Below are 12,243 nucleotides of genomic sequence, written 5' to 3'. Positions count from 1 at the left end.
CAAGTGTAACAGACAATGGAGGTTTGAAAGAATAGCCTGTTATGAATGGCGGAATCATTTGCCTTTTCCTTTGGCACCCCTTTTTCTGTGGGCCCCCCCTTAGTGGACAAATGTGGGGGAAGGCATTGCACAGAGACCAAAGTAATGAGGACCTAAGGGCTCTGACCACATTTGTGGCCAGGGTTACCAAGAAAAGTAGCTGTGTAGAAGTCCTCCATTTGCTCAGCCTCTGGGTGCTTTTGTTCGATCATGTATTTATACTGCAACGGCACGATAAAATGTCAAAGCAAACTATCTGGCTTTTTGGCCTGGCGGCTGCATAGCAGCAGCACATTTTTCAGATGTTTCTTGCAGTGTCAACACTGCGCCACCTGTTTTACACCCAATTACAGCAAAATAATTCCCGAAACAGACAGTGGTGGCCGGAATGCTGTTTTCAGCTCAGTGCACTGGACAGAAAATTAAGAACGTTGTAGGCACAGGCATGTCTTAGTCAGGGATCCATGCTGTTATCAATACTTAAGGGGTGAAATTACAACACCGAGTGAGCTTTGATTTGTTATTGAGTTTTTTAAAGGTTTTTATGATGCCGACTTTTACAATGCTATTTGTATGTGTTTTGCATTATTGTATGCAGTGATTATAATGAAATGTATTATTATAAAGAAATCATCTAACAAGACTAAAATGACATAAATGCAATCACGGGTCACTTTCACTGTGAATCTCTGGGATATTTGAATGGGAAATTAACCCCGGTACAAATCTGATGAATCCGTCTGGTTGATCAGATGACAAGATCAACCATAATATAACACAAACTATGACAGCGGTCCAGACAGAAGGTGAAATCCAGAGTAAGCAACTTCTTTTGAAACTCTATTGACCAGGAGCAACATGGCCAAAACAAATGTCCCTGTCACTGATGTTATTACCAGAGGCCTTTCAGGCTAAGACTATAATGGGGCCCAAAGCACCTGCCTGAAGACCAAAGGGGAAGCTGTGCGTGGCACTCTCCTTGGAGGTGGAGGGTCATGTGCACTCTCCTGCACGTTTGAGTTTTGTGTGTTCGTCTGCAAATTTTAGCTCAATGATCTATATGGGACTCCCACGCTTTTCTGTGCTGTGTTTTGCATCCCTCAAGTACCGTCAAAGATAAGTGGGATTTCAGTCATTATAATTCTGTGTTTAATCCCATGTTCCAAATGAAGGCATGAAAAGAAAAAGATGCTCCCCTGTCCACAGAGGGGGCTCTCTTAACCTTGAGAAAACTGTGCCGCCATTGTGAGACCGCAGGAACACAGAGAGCTGCTGTAAATGTTCAGAACAGAACAGAAATGATGTGCACTTGACCATGAGTGTAGAGAAAGTAAAAGATATAAATTTATGGGGGTACACAGATAGATGTATAACATCTATAGCTATTGACAGCTTTATTCATTCAGATGACATCTTTTTTAAAAAAAGATTCATACAACATATAGTAAATGGAGGCTATTTTTCACAATAGCTAACAAAGCACTTACACTGTATTCTGCTGTGTATACAATGAACACAATGTACACAGTATTTTTTCTTCTGTTCAAACACTGCAACACTCTATTTCGTGCATACGTGTAGGAAAGGTCTTTCGCCACCAAATCCAATTGGTCAAGAGCTGACATAAAGCAGGAAGAGCGACATTCTGTTGAACTTGCGCTTGCCTGGTTGTGTCTTTTATTTGGGTTTGTTTTGCTATAGGTATGGAAGAGGTTTTGCAGGTGCTCTGATCAAGCTGGCATTATTTTCTGTTTGATCCAGTTTGAGAAAATAACGATCTTAATATTTTTTTTTCCTAATTGAGAGCCTGTTTTGCAATTGTGGTCCACGGCCACCTCTGTGCTACATCTCACTAAATTTGATCAAATGAACGAATTAATGTAGATTAAAATGATTAAAATGCACTGTAATTAAGAGAGAATTTGCTCCTACACTATCATTGAATCATTAAATATTCAAAGCTACAGATATTAAATATAAATAAATCTTATGCAAGTGAAGAGTACACAACCCTGAGTTGATACAAATCACTAGCATGTTGACTACAAGGCTACATTTATATGTTGAAAAAAGTACTTAAAATGGTATTGGAGAGTTGACATAAGAAAATCTGGGAAGTGTTTTTGACTGTTTCGAAAGTGAGAAGTACAGTGGCATATTCATAAAGTAGCTGGCTACTACATATCATATTCGGGGGCTTGCGGATGGACAAAAATTGCTTGCATAAATATAGAGCCTAGGTGTGCTTGCCCATCTTAGCTGATGGCAGTAAACTAAGGCTGACTTGTTGAATGGGCTCAAAGTCTCAGAGACCCCAGAGTAAGCCCGCTCTGACCTCTTAGGGAGCCCATGTGGTCTCGGTGTTGTTTTAAAAGCTGCAAAGCAGGTAGAGGGCATATTTCTGGCTAATGTTTGTGGGATCGATGGACCCGCTAACTTCACAGAGCCTCATTTTATACTACCTGTTAAAACGTCCCCCTCGATGGCCTCCTGCCCAATAAATCTGTTCACGTTTCTGTCAAAGGTCTCTGTCAACAAGACAATTCCATGCGCATCAGTGGGAAAGTGTGAATAAGGCTTTTAACAAGTCATTTCCCTCCGACAACGGGTCTTTGAAAGTTACGCCTCTGCAGCTATGTGTGTGCAGCTGGTGTGATGTGACGGCTGAGGTTTGGTCAGTGGTCTCGCTTAGTGTGTGCCTGGCCATCGTTAACACATGCCTCTAAGCCAGGGCCCATGCAAAGTCTGTTGTGGAAAACCACTGCCATTTCCATTTGGTTTGTGTGTGTGTGTGTGTGTGTGTGTGTGTGTGTGTGTGTGTGTGTATACATATACTAGCAGAAACACACCTTCAATGACACATTTCGACACACACAAATTACTTCTGGAGATGTCAAGAGATGTCAAATCCAGATCAAGCAGTCAAGTCCCGGTTAAGTGAGCTGTGAACTGTTTGAACTATCACCAGCACACGGACCAGTCCACCAACACCAGGGCCAAGGAAACACTACAGCATGGAAAAATGTACTTTTGAAACATCTGCTCAGACGAATGTTGAATGATATGAAAAATGTTTCGCGTGAATTATGGAAATGTTGGCAAAGGCGAACCAGTGACATCTGCGATCGGGGTGACTCTCCAGCGCTCGATTGGCGTCAAACGGCATTTACAGCGCTTGGCCTGTAAAAAAGGCGGTGGTTAATGAGAAACAGCGGGGGTGACGATTGAGCTGATATATGGGAGGGCTTGTCGTCCAAAACATTCAGAGTGAGATCATAAAACTGGAGGATTTCAGCTCTTAGCAGGGGGCAGTGTATTTATTTATTTGTTTGTTTATTTACATGAACGAAAGTATTGATTGTTATGGAATTATCGATTAAGAAAACCTACATCTGCGCTGACGAATATCTCGGCGTCCCTCCTATCACTCAGTAATCCAATCTGAGAGGGAGAGAGAAGATAATGTCGCACAGGCAGCAGGTGAGGCCTGCGCACAGCGACTCAGAAAGAAAACAGCCGTCTCCGCTGATCAGGGCAGCCTCACGCCGCGTTTGCCCTGAGAGAGCGCAGAGGCCGGCTTTGTGTGACACTGCCACCGCCATCAGAGAGAGTTCTGCGGCAGCCCCCCTGTTATTACTCCAGAACTGCTCCTCGCAAGATTAAAGAGTTTGCGCAGCGGCAGTGTCAGAATCTGAGCAATACAAAACACAGCTATTCGCCTCAGTTTTATGGAGCCGAGAGTAACATGTTTGGACACAGTCCTATAGGGGTGTAATGATTCACCCTGCAATGGGCTCACACGATGCTGGAGCAGGGAACCACAGCTATTGTCTTACACCCTTATAATTTGGGAACAAATACCTCCTTTGTTGTTGACAGTTTAAAGGAAAAGCGGTTCTATTGAATTTATTTCTGTGTGAAAATAATCTGTTTCATTTTAATAGCTTTTTCTTCACTTTTTATGCAAGCAGTGCAGAAGGATTTCACATTAAACAACACTGTGAAGTCTCTGTGCATGAATCCCACATTAAAAGAATGTCTGCATTGACAGATTAATGCAAAGTGGTAAATTAGTGTAAAAACATTTCCATTGAATTGCAAATGAAATTATTCATAAACCCATAGAATTTCTATGCTTCCTGTTACCCTATAAGGTGTAGGTCAGTCAGCTTTCCAAAGTTCATATTTTGCCTCATAGTGGATGAACTGTCTCAAAATATAATTTTTAAAAAGATTTGTTTGAGTAATTTTTATCTTTATTTTGGACATTATGTGTGTCTGTGCATAGTTTTGCCCTCAGCACTACAGTTGTCCTACTGTAGAAAACATACAGAAAAGTTGTGCTCAGTGTGTAAAAATGTATCGTGATTTGTAATTCAGGAGGCCTGTTGTGTCTCTGGTACTGCTGTGGTGAATTCTGTGATGATCCCCCTTTCCTGTTGTTGTGAAACATGGGGTTTGGCATCACATGGATATGGCCTATTGTATCGAGTCTGCCATCTCATACAGGAACCATAGAATTTTCTTCACCTGTTCTTTCCTCTCAGCTGTCTGAAACAGACTACAATGTGGTAAATGTAACCTTGGCGCATATATATGTATATGCATTATATAGACAAAAGTATTCGGACACCTGACCATTACACCAACAGGGACTGTAATGACATTGTATTCAAATACATATACTTTAATATGCAGTTGGTCCCCCTTTTGCAGCTATAACAGCTTCCACTCTTCTTGGAAGCCTTTCCACAAGATTTTGGAGTGTTTCTGTGAGAATTTGTGCCCATTCATTCTGTAGAGCATTTATGAGGTCAGGCACTGATGAGAAGGCCTGGCTCGCAATCTCCGTTCCAGTTCATCCCAAAGGTGCTCGATGGGGTTGAGGTCAGGGCTCTGTGCAGGCCAGTCAAGTTCTTCCACACCAAATTCATCAAACCACGTCTTTATAGTCCTTGCTTTGTGCACTGGGGCACAGTCATGTTGGAATAGAAAAGGGCCTTCCCCAAACTGTTGCCACAAAGTTGGAAGCATAGCATTGTCCAGAATGTCTTGGTATGCTGAAGCATTAAGATTCCCCTTCACTGGAGATAAGGGGCCTAGCCCAAACCCTGAAAACAGGTGTGGCCAAATACTTTTGTCCATATAGTGTATATATACATATATATGTTATACACACATATGCCAAGGTTGTATATATATCACCCCAGACACATTTTCTCATGCACACCGAATAGATCACCAGAACTGAAAAAATGCTGATTTAAACTAGCGAAAGGGTGTATCATTACATATCTAATGATAGGTTTAGGCTAAACACATAGAAACAAGGAAGGATATACACAAGCACATAGGAACAGCTCCTGTTGATGATATTTTCATTGGTTTAAAGGAGAAAAATTCCCAGCATTCCACTGGGTGCCAATGGAACATCTGTTGTGCATGGCTATATATTACAGTCCTGGTATTTTCAATTTTATGTATTGGTCCTGGTTCACATGAAAGGATTTCATAATGCCCACAGGTCATGTTATGGCTGTGGGTGTCTGAAGGGTTTGATTGGATCAAAACGAACCCTGTTGATCTTGGCCTTGGAGACCACTCTTCAAGAGGCTGGTATGAGGGTGACTGTACGTGGGTGATGTGGAGTGTTGAACTCGGTCAGACTTGTTTGAGTATGCAAACACTTGCTACAGCAACGCAGAGAACCACAGTACCTTGCGTGCGGGTCCATAGTGTTTGTGCTGCATGCCTTTGGGGTTTCCCCCTCTACCACTGAGGTCTTTCTGCTGGTACCATTGACTCTTAGCCAGAGTAAGCCACCAGCAGTTCCAACACAAGATTAATAGATGTGAAAAAGTGCAAAGTGATGTGCAATAAAATGTCTGGACAGGGCCATGAAAGAACACGCCCGTATGAAGGCAACGCTCAATCTTTCATCTGTGCCTCATATGACCTTGTCATGCCTGTCTCTGTCTAAACTGGTCTGTATATTACTGCCAGTCACTTTTGCTAAAATTCTGTCATTGCTGGTGGAAGATTTTATTGGATCTTATATAGGGGTTAAACCTGATACAACAAATACAGCCCAGCATTGTCATGCATCAGGTGTCAATGCTTCCAGCCTGACATAACAGCCTGTATATTGGTCTGCATTTGGCTTTCATATCTCGGCAGATGTTTCTGAAACATGAGACCAAATTAGAAAAGACCACGTACATTGTTTCTGTAGCCATTTCAGACACCATACAAATGCTTTCTTTAGCTCCGCTTGCACAACATTGCAAAGTGATGAGGACAGCTACAGTAAACTGATATTCAGTGAGTAATCAAAGCCCATCACAAAGACACAATAGCTTCCTCTACTGGCAGGAAAGAAGAGGTACTGTGAGTGTTAGTCTTTGCCAGAAACATTACTTGAAAAAAGCACATTTGAACCTTTCATATGGAACTGACTAATTGGTATGCAACTGAAGAATTTTGAATATACAACTGTCTGAACGAATATAACAGTTCCCCTCTGAACATAATGTCTCCAAAATGACAAATGATTCTGATTTGTTGCTCAACACCCTGAATCAGTGCCTTGAGTTGCTCCACACTCATTGGCACAATTGCAAAAGGAAATATTCGTCAAATAGATGGTATTTAATTTCATTAAGTCAGAGACTTTTAATTTATGACAGCAGGCTCTGTATAACAAGTTTCTGATGTGAGGATATGTACACATCTGATAAGTAGCATTCAGACGCAGCTGAGAGTGTCCATATTGGACTGTTTTTGCTTGTAATTACTGATTCAGTCACTGAAACATCTTCATTTTGTTTTCTTTTGTTTATTCTTTGACACAGACATTTTGTTGCTGCTGCCAAATGTATAATAGCCTATCCATGGGCATTTATTATAAAATACTTACAAAAAATCAAAAAGCAACAGGCTGTTGACAGAATATTGGTGTTTGGACTAAATTGTTTCGATTTTGAGTATGTACAGTATTGTATGTTTTTGTGTATTTATCACCACAGCATGAAATATAAACTCATGTAAAATTCATGGAAATCCTTTGGCTGATTGGCTCAGGGTGAAATGACTGTTGGCTTTGATGCCACAGCAACAAGGAAAGGAGGTAATGTATAGTAACCACCCTTTTCTTTAATGGGGAGAGGAAATGTCAGAGTTGACCAGTTCAGCCTGCCTTTTAGAAGATCTTCACAGTATAATTCTGCCCTGAAACAGCAGTTCAATTCCCTTTAGTTATGTGCACAATCTACATTCTGGAGCTGACCTGCTGACACCTAGAAATATTGGACCAAGTGGAAAAAAACACGTTTCATGTATCGACTCAGTCATAAAAACATACAGCCTCAAACGTTAGGATTTCCTCATCAGTTCGACTCAGATTCCAAAAAGGGAACTTAAATTACTGTTTGAATGCGGCAGTACCTACATGGTGCATATAGCACGACGGGTTCAGTGGGTCACTGATTCTCATGTTTCTACAAAGCGTGTAAACTTGTGTAAACTTGACCCTGAGGGCTAGTTGGCTGTCAATCATTAATAGTTCTGTCCATCCACTACTTTTCCTCAAAGCGGCAAGATGTGCGAGTGGTGCTGGAGTAGCGGGATCAATGCAATCATTTATTTATTTATTGCCCCAATTTATTGGCCTGATATGCTTCCTCAATTGCTCCCTTGTCTGTTTCCGATTACGACCCTCAGATGTGCGTCATTGGGTTCCTGTGTGAATGGTACATGCATTCAATGGGTGTTCACAGAGCTGGCTGTGGGCCTTGAGCAGAAACGAGTTGTGTAACGCAGTGCTTGATTCGCTTACATGTGAGGGAATTGACTCAGAGGGTGATTGATGGGGAGCTGGCCAGAACAGAACAGCTTCTTCATGGGAGCTGAAGCGGGGGTCGTGTGTGTTGCTCCTGGCTGGGGACCATGTGCACTTCCTGTGTGCGCATGTCTCCGCAGCTCACGTTTCACCCGGTGTACATTTCTCCCATTCACGCTGTCCAGACCCTCGCTCCCAGAGCGAGTCGGGTTGACCTCCACTCTGAGTCGTCTGCAACAAAAGTGAAGTTTCACAGATCTGGCATCGGTTTGGAAAGAGAACATCCCAGTCATAATGTTGCCGTGAATGAAATCACGTGTGTTTTTCCCTGACACATTTCTGTATTTCTGTAAACAGTAAAGAAACTGAACAACTATGCCACCTACTGGTAAAGTGTAAGCATACCATTAACCCCGTTAACACTACATTGTTTTATACAGTGAAAAAAAATGATATCCTTTTGGTATGATTCCTGTGAAAAAATCTACTCTGAGAAGAACACCATTTCAGAGTTTTAAACCCAAGAATCACCTTAAAAATATCCTTTGTGCAATGGTTAAGATCAATTACAAAATCCTTTTTAAAATTTCTCAGCATGCTTAGATAAAAATGTGTAACTGCGGAGCCATAAAGTGTAAATCACAATATATTTTGCCTTTAGTAAAATTATTTAGCATCCCCTTTGGTAAAGAATGAAAGGAATTTATTTTGCAACCATATATGTTATGGCTACTACAGATTTATTACCTCTTTGATCAATTGGCTGATGTAGCAGCTCAAACAGTTTATAAAATATGCATGTAATTAGTAGTGTATCTTTATGGAAACAACGTACAACATACATTTTAAAATTGGCAATGCTATTTGATTGTTCATGAGTAAACTGTTTTATAATTTACATTTATTCATACAAGTATACACTATAAAACTTTTTTGACAATTGTGTAAAGGAACATGTTGCTCTCTCTCATATATATCTTGAAAACCCAATTCTTCTCTACCCCAGCTATGGTTTTGTGAATGCAGTTTTATTTCTTGATTTCTATATGCTTTCCTCATATCAACCCATTTCTTGTGCAGATGCAACTGCAAATTAAAATCCAGAATTAAAAGAGAAAGTGATCTCAATTTTAACATGGTAGTACAGTGTGATATGGGTGGTCCTGTGAGTGGTAACACTTAATTTTGTGACATCTATTTATGTAAAATCTCTCTGCTGTATTAGGAATTCTTTGAACAGCAGTGTAGCAGAGTTTCATAGAAATAACACTAGAGGGCAGTATATGACAACCATTCTAAAGTTCACCACAGTTCGTGAGGTTGGATGCCTTTGTGCTTAAGCTCCTCTGGCTCCAAAACCTGATTGACGTAAAAATATAGAAACATGCGGCTATCTGGAAAAGAAAAAGCAATGATCATGGGTAGGAAGAAGCATAGCCTTCACTTATATATTTTTCCAAACTGCCGTGTGTTTGAAAGTATGACTCTATGACAGAAAATATTGTGAAATTTTTTTTACATTTTTTAACATTTAAAATTTAAAGCACATTTTATGTATTTGCATAAAAATGACAAATGTTTCATTGTTAAAAATGTTCCTTGTTGTTAGTGTTATTATCTGTTTAAAGGCATAGTTTGAATTTTTATTATTTGCTCTTGCAAAATATACAATTACGTTTTTCATTTTCCAGTGATTAGTGCTCTTTGTTCCAGAAGGGGTTATTTATATGGCAGTGCAGAGGGAGTTAATTTAGTATTACATCAAATTAGACCACAAAAGTATATGAGCAGTAATTAGTGACAATATGGCTGTAGAAGTTATTGGTTGTGGTCATGGTCACGGTCATTGTTATGCATGTGGTCATTGTTATGGCCAACATTGCGATCAGCACCAGCCAACACCAGGTTTTCTCCAAAGAAATGAGGTCATCTTATTGAGAAAAGAGGCAGATAAAGAGAACAGATAAAATGTTTGTCTAAGCTGACCTAAAGAGCAGCGAGCCAAATTACAATATACAATAAATATACATGTAGCCTTAAGATGACTCCTGAAATAATTTGTTCACACTGCTATTCACTGTGAAATCAAACGCTGGGTGGGATTGGTACAGGGGAGCTGCTAATTCTGGCTCAGCAGCAGTACAGAATCTTGCTGCTGCTTGATGGAGAGGTAAACTAAGACAAGAGCTTAGGGAATAGAGTGTGGGAGCATGGGGGGCCTGGGACCTGCCTCCCATGTCTGTTGAACGAACAGCTACAGACAGGAGCCATCTCAACCAGACAGGAATTCAGTGCAACCAGGAACTGTTAGTCCACATGTGATACAAATCAATGCATGTTCAGGACACATTCATCAGTTTCTTTTAACTATGGAGGAGCAAATAAATGTATATTTGTGCAGTATGCAGTAAACCTAATGTAAAAATTCAACCTGTTTTAATTAAGCTGTTTTAAAAGATATGCAACAGTTCATAGATGCTTTAGATGCTTTATAGATTAATTCATCATCAGATCACATGTGTGCCACATGTGATCTGATGATTATTGGTTACCCTGAATGATGTTTCTTCACCAGTGAATGTACTTATAAGAAACAAACTTGCTCTCTGGAGCAAAACTAAGACTGACAATAAGTGTACTTCATGAGTGTGCTTAAATCATATTATCAAATAATGCAAAATATTCATAAATTGAAACATTGAAGATAAAGATAATGGAATGAAAACTCCATTCCAAAATATAAAAATAATACATATTTCTCAACACAAGATAAACAAGATATTTCTCAATGTATTACAATATATTTTCATATGGTAAAGATACAATATATACCCAAAATAAAATGTGAATGTATGAAAACCTGATTAATTTCTTTGTCCCCATTAGAGTTGACCAAAAAAGGGAAAATAAAACCAGAATGAACTGCAACGGACACATTTTTTTCCCTTTTCACGCACACAACTACAAGGCAGCACCACATTCAACAAGCTGGCGTCCACTGCATGTGGGGTCCTGTGTTCCAGCCCTGGTTCCACAGCGCGGGGTCTTTCAGACGGGGCCATACTCAGCTGACTGAGGAAAAACAGAGAGCCGGCTCTGGTTCACTGAAGCCTGACCTGCATCTGGACACAGTTTGTTGACTTTGCAGTAGCGAGCGGAGACATAGGGGGTTCCACGCTAATCCGTGTGATGTTTGGCGTCTTGTTTACGGACAGCTCGGGTCATTTATGCCTTAGTTTAGGCTGGTAGCCACTCCACATGACCTTTGCATCTTTGAGAAGATCGTGTAAAGTTGCGTTCTGCTGGAACCAACTGGACATTAATGATATGGTTATTTTCCCAAGTATTTTCACATCAGTATAGGGGCACACTCCCAAGCACAATCATTTATAATTTGTTTGTGCTTCTCAGAAACATGGATAAATGTGAGATTTATGGATTCAACACGTGATTTCCACAGAGCAGTGAAAACAATGGATTTACTCTGAGCTCAGTGAGTGAAACAACTCCTGCAAATGAATCTTGATTCATTCGATGGGGCTTACACAGCAGGATACACGTTATATATTGTTGCAATTGCTTTGTCTATATCATACGTTGAAAAACTCCTTGCTGCTGGACTAACATAGAAAAGTAGCTCATATATTGATAACACAGCGTGTGTCTGGCTTGATAAAGCTGTAATAAGTGTTGTTGAGTTTGTGTTTTATTTGGACATTGTTACGTTTATCGCTCTTACAGTTTATTTAGAGATACCATTGAAGAGAGACTGGGCAAACGATGAGGGAGTACAGTGGAAATAAACAAACGCATGCGAATGTTCCACTTCCACAGCCAAAAAAAAATAAAATTCTTATATAAAAGTGAATCAGATTAAATATCCTGTATGAATAAAATTAGAAATATTTTGGTGTTTAACTGAACAAAAAAAATGATAGCAAGTTCAGGAATACACTACTGGAGAACAAACTTTTGCTCTGATGTATAACTAAAAGCACCTTTGATTTATTTTACAATGTAGTGAAAAAGGTTGTATTGAAAGTTTAGACTCGGGATGAAGCTCCGGTCGGGTGACATTAGTTAAAAAAAGAAAAAACAACAACAAAGAGCCCGTAGTGGGTAACAATTTGTTACATAATCGTTCGCCCAATTATTTCTCAGACGTTTAACTAAATACAAAATCAACTACAAGGAGAAGAAGAAAGAAAAACAGAAAAGTGCTAAAACCACGAAATTGCAGCAACGGACTGGGAACGTGTTACATTTTAATTACCCCATGTCATCAACATTTCCCTTGCCTAAGTGTCAGACAGGCTGTGCTGGCACGAATTCCCAGGCATTTGTTTCCTGTCCTTTTTGTGGTGGAA

The sequence above is a fragment of the Megalops cyprinoides genome, chromosome 2, assembly GCF_013368585.1.
Source record: "Megalops cyprinoides isolate fMegCyp1 chromosome 2, fMegCyp1.pri, whole genome shotgun sequence".
Taxonomy (NCBI): domain Eukaryota; kingdom Metazoa; phylum Chordata; class Actinopteri; order Elopiformes; family Megalopidae; genus Megalops; species Megalops cyprinoides.
The sequence above is the reverse complement of the archived record's forward strand: the minus strand, read 5'-3'. Positions refer to the sequence as shown.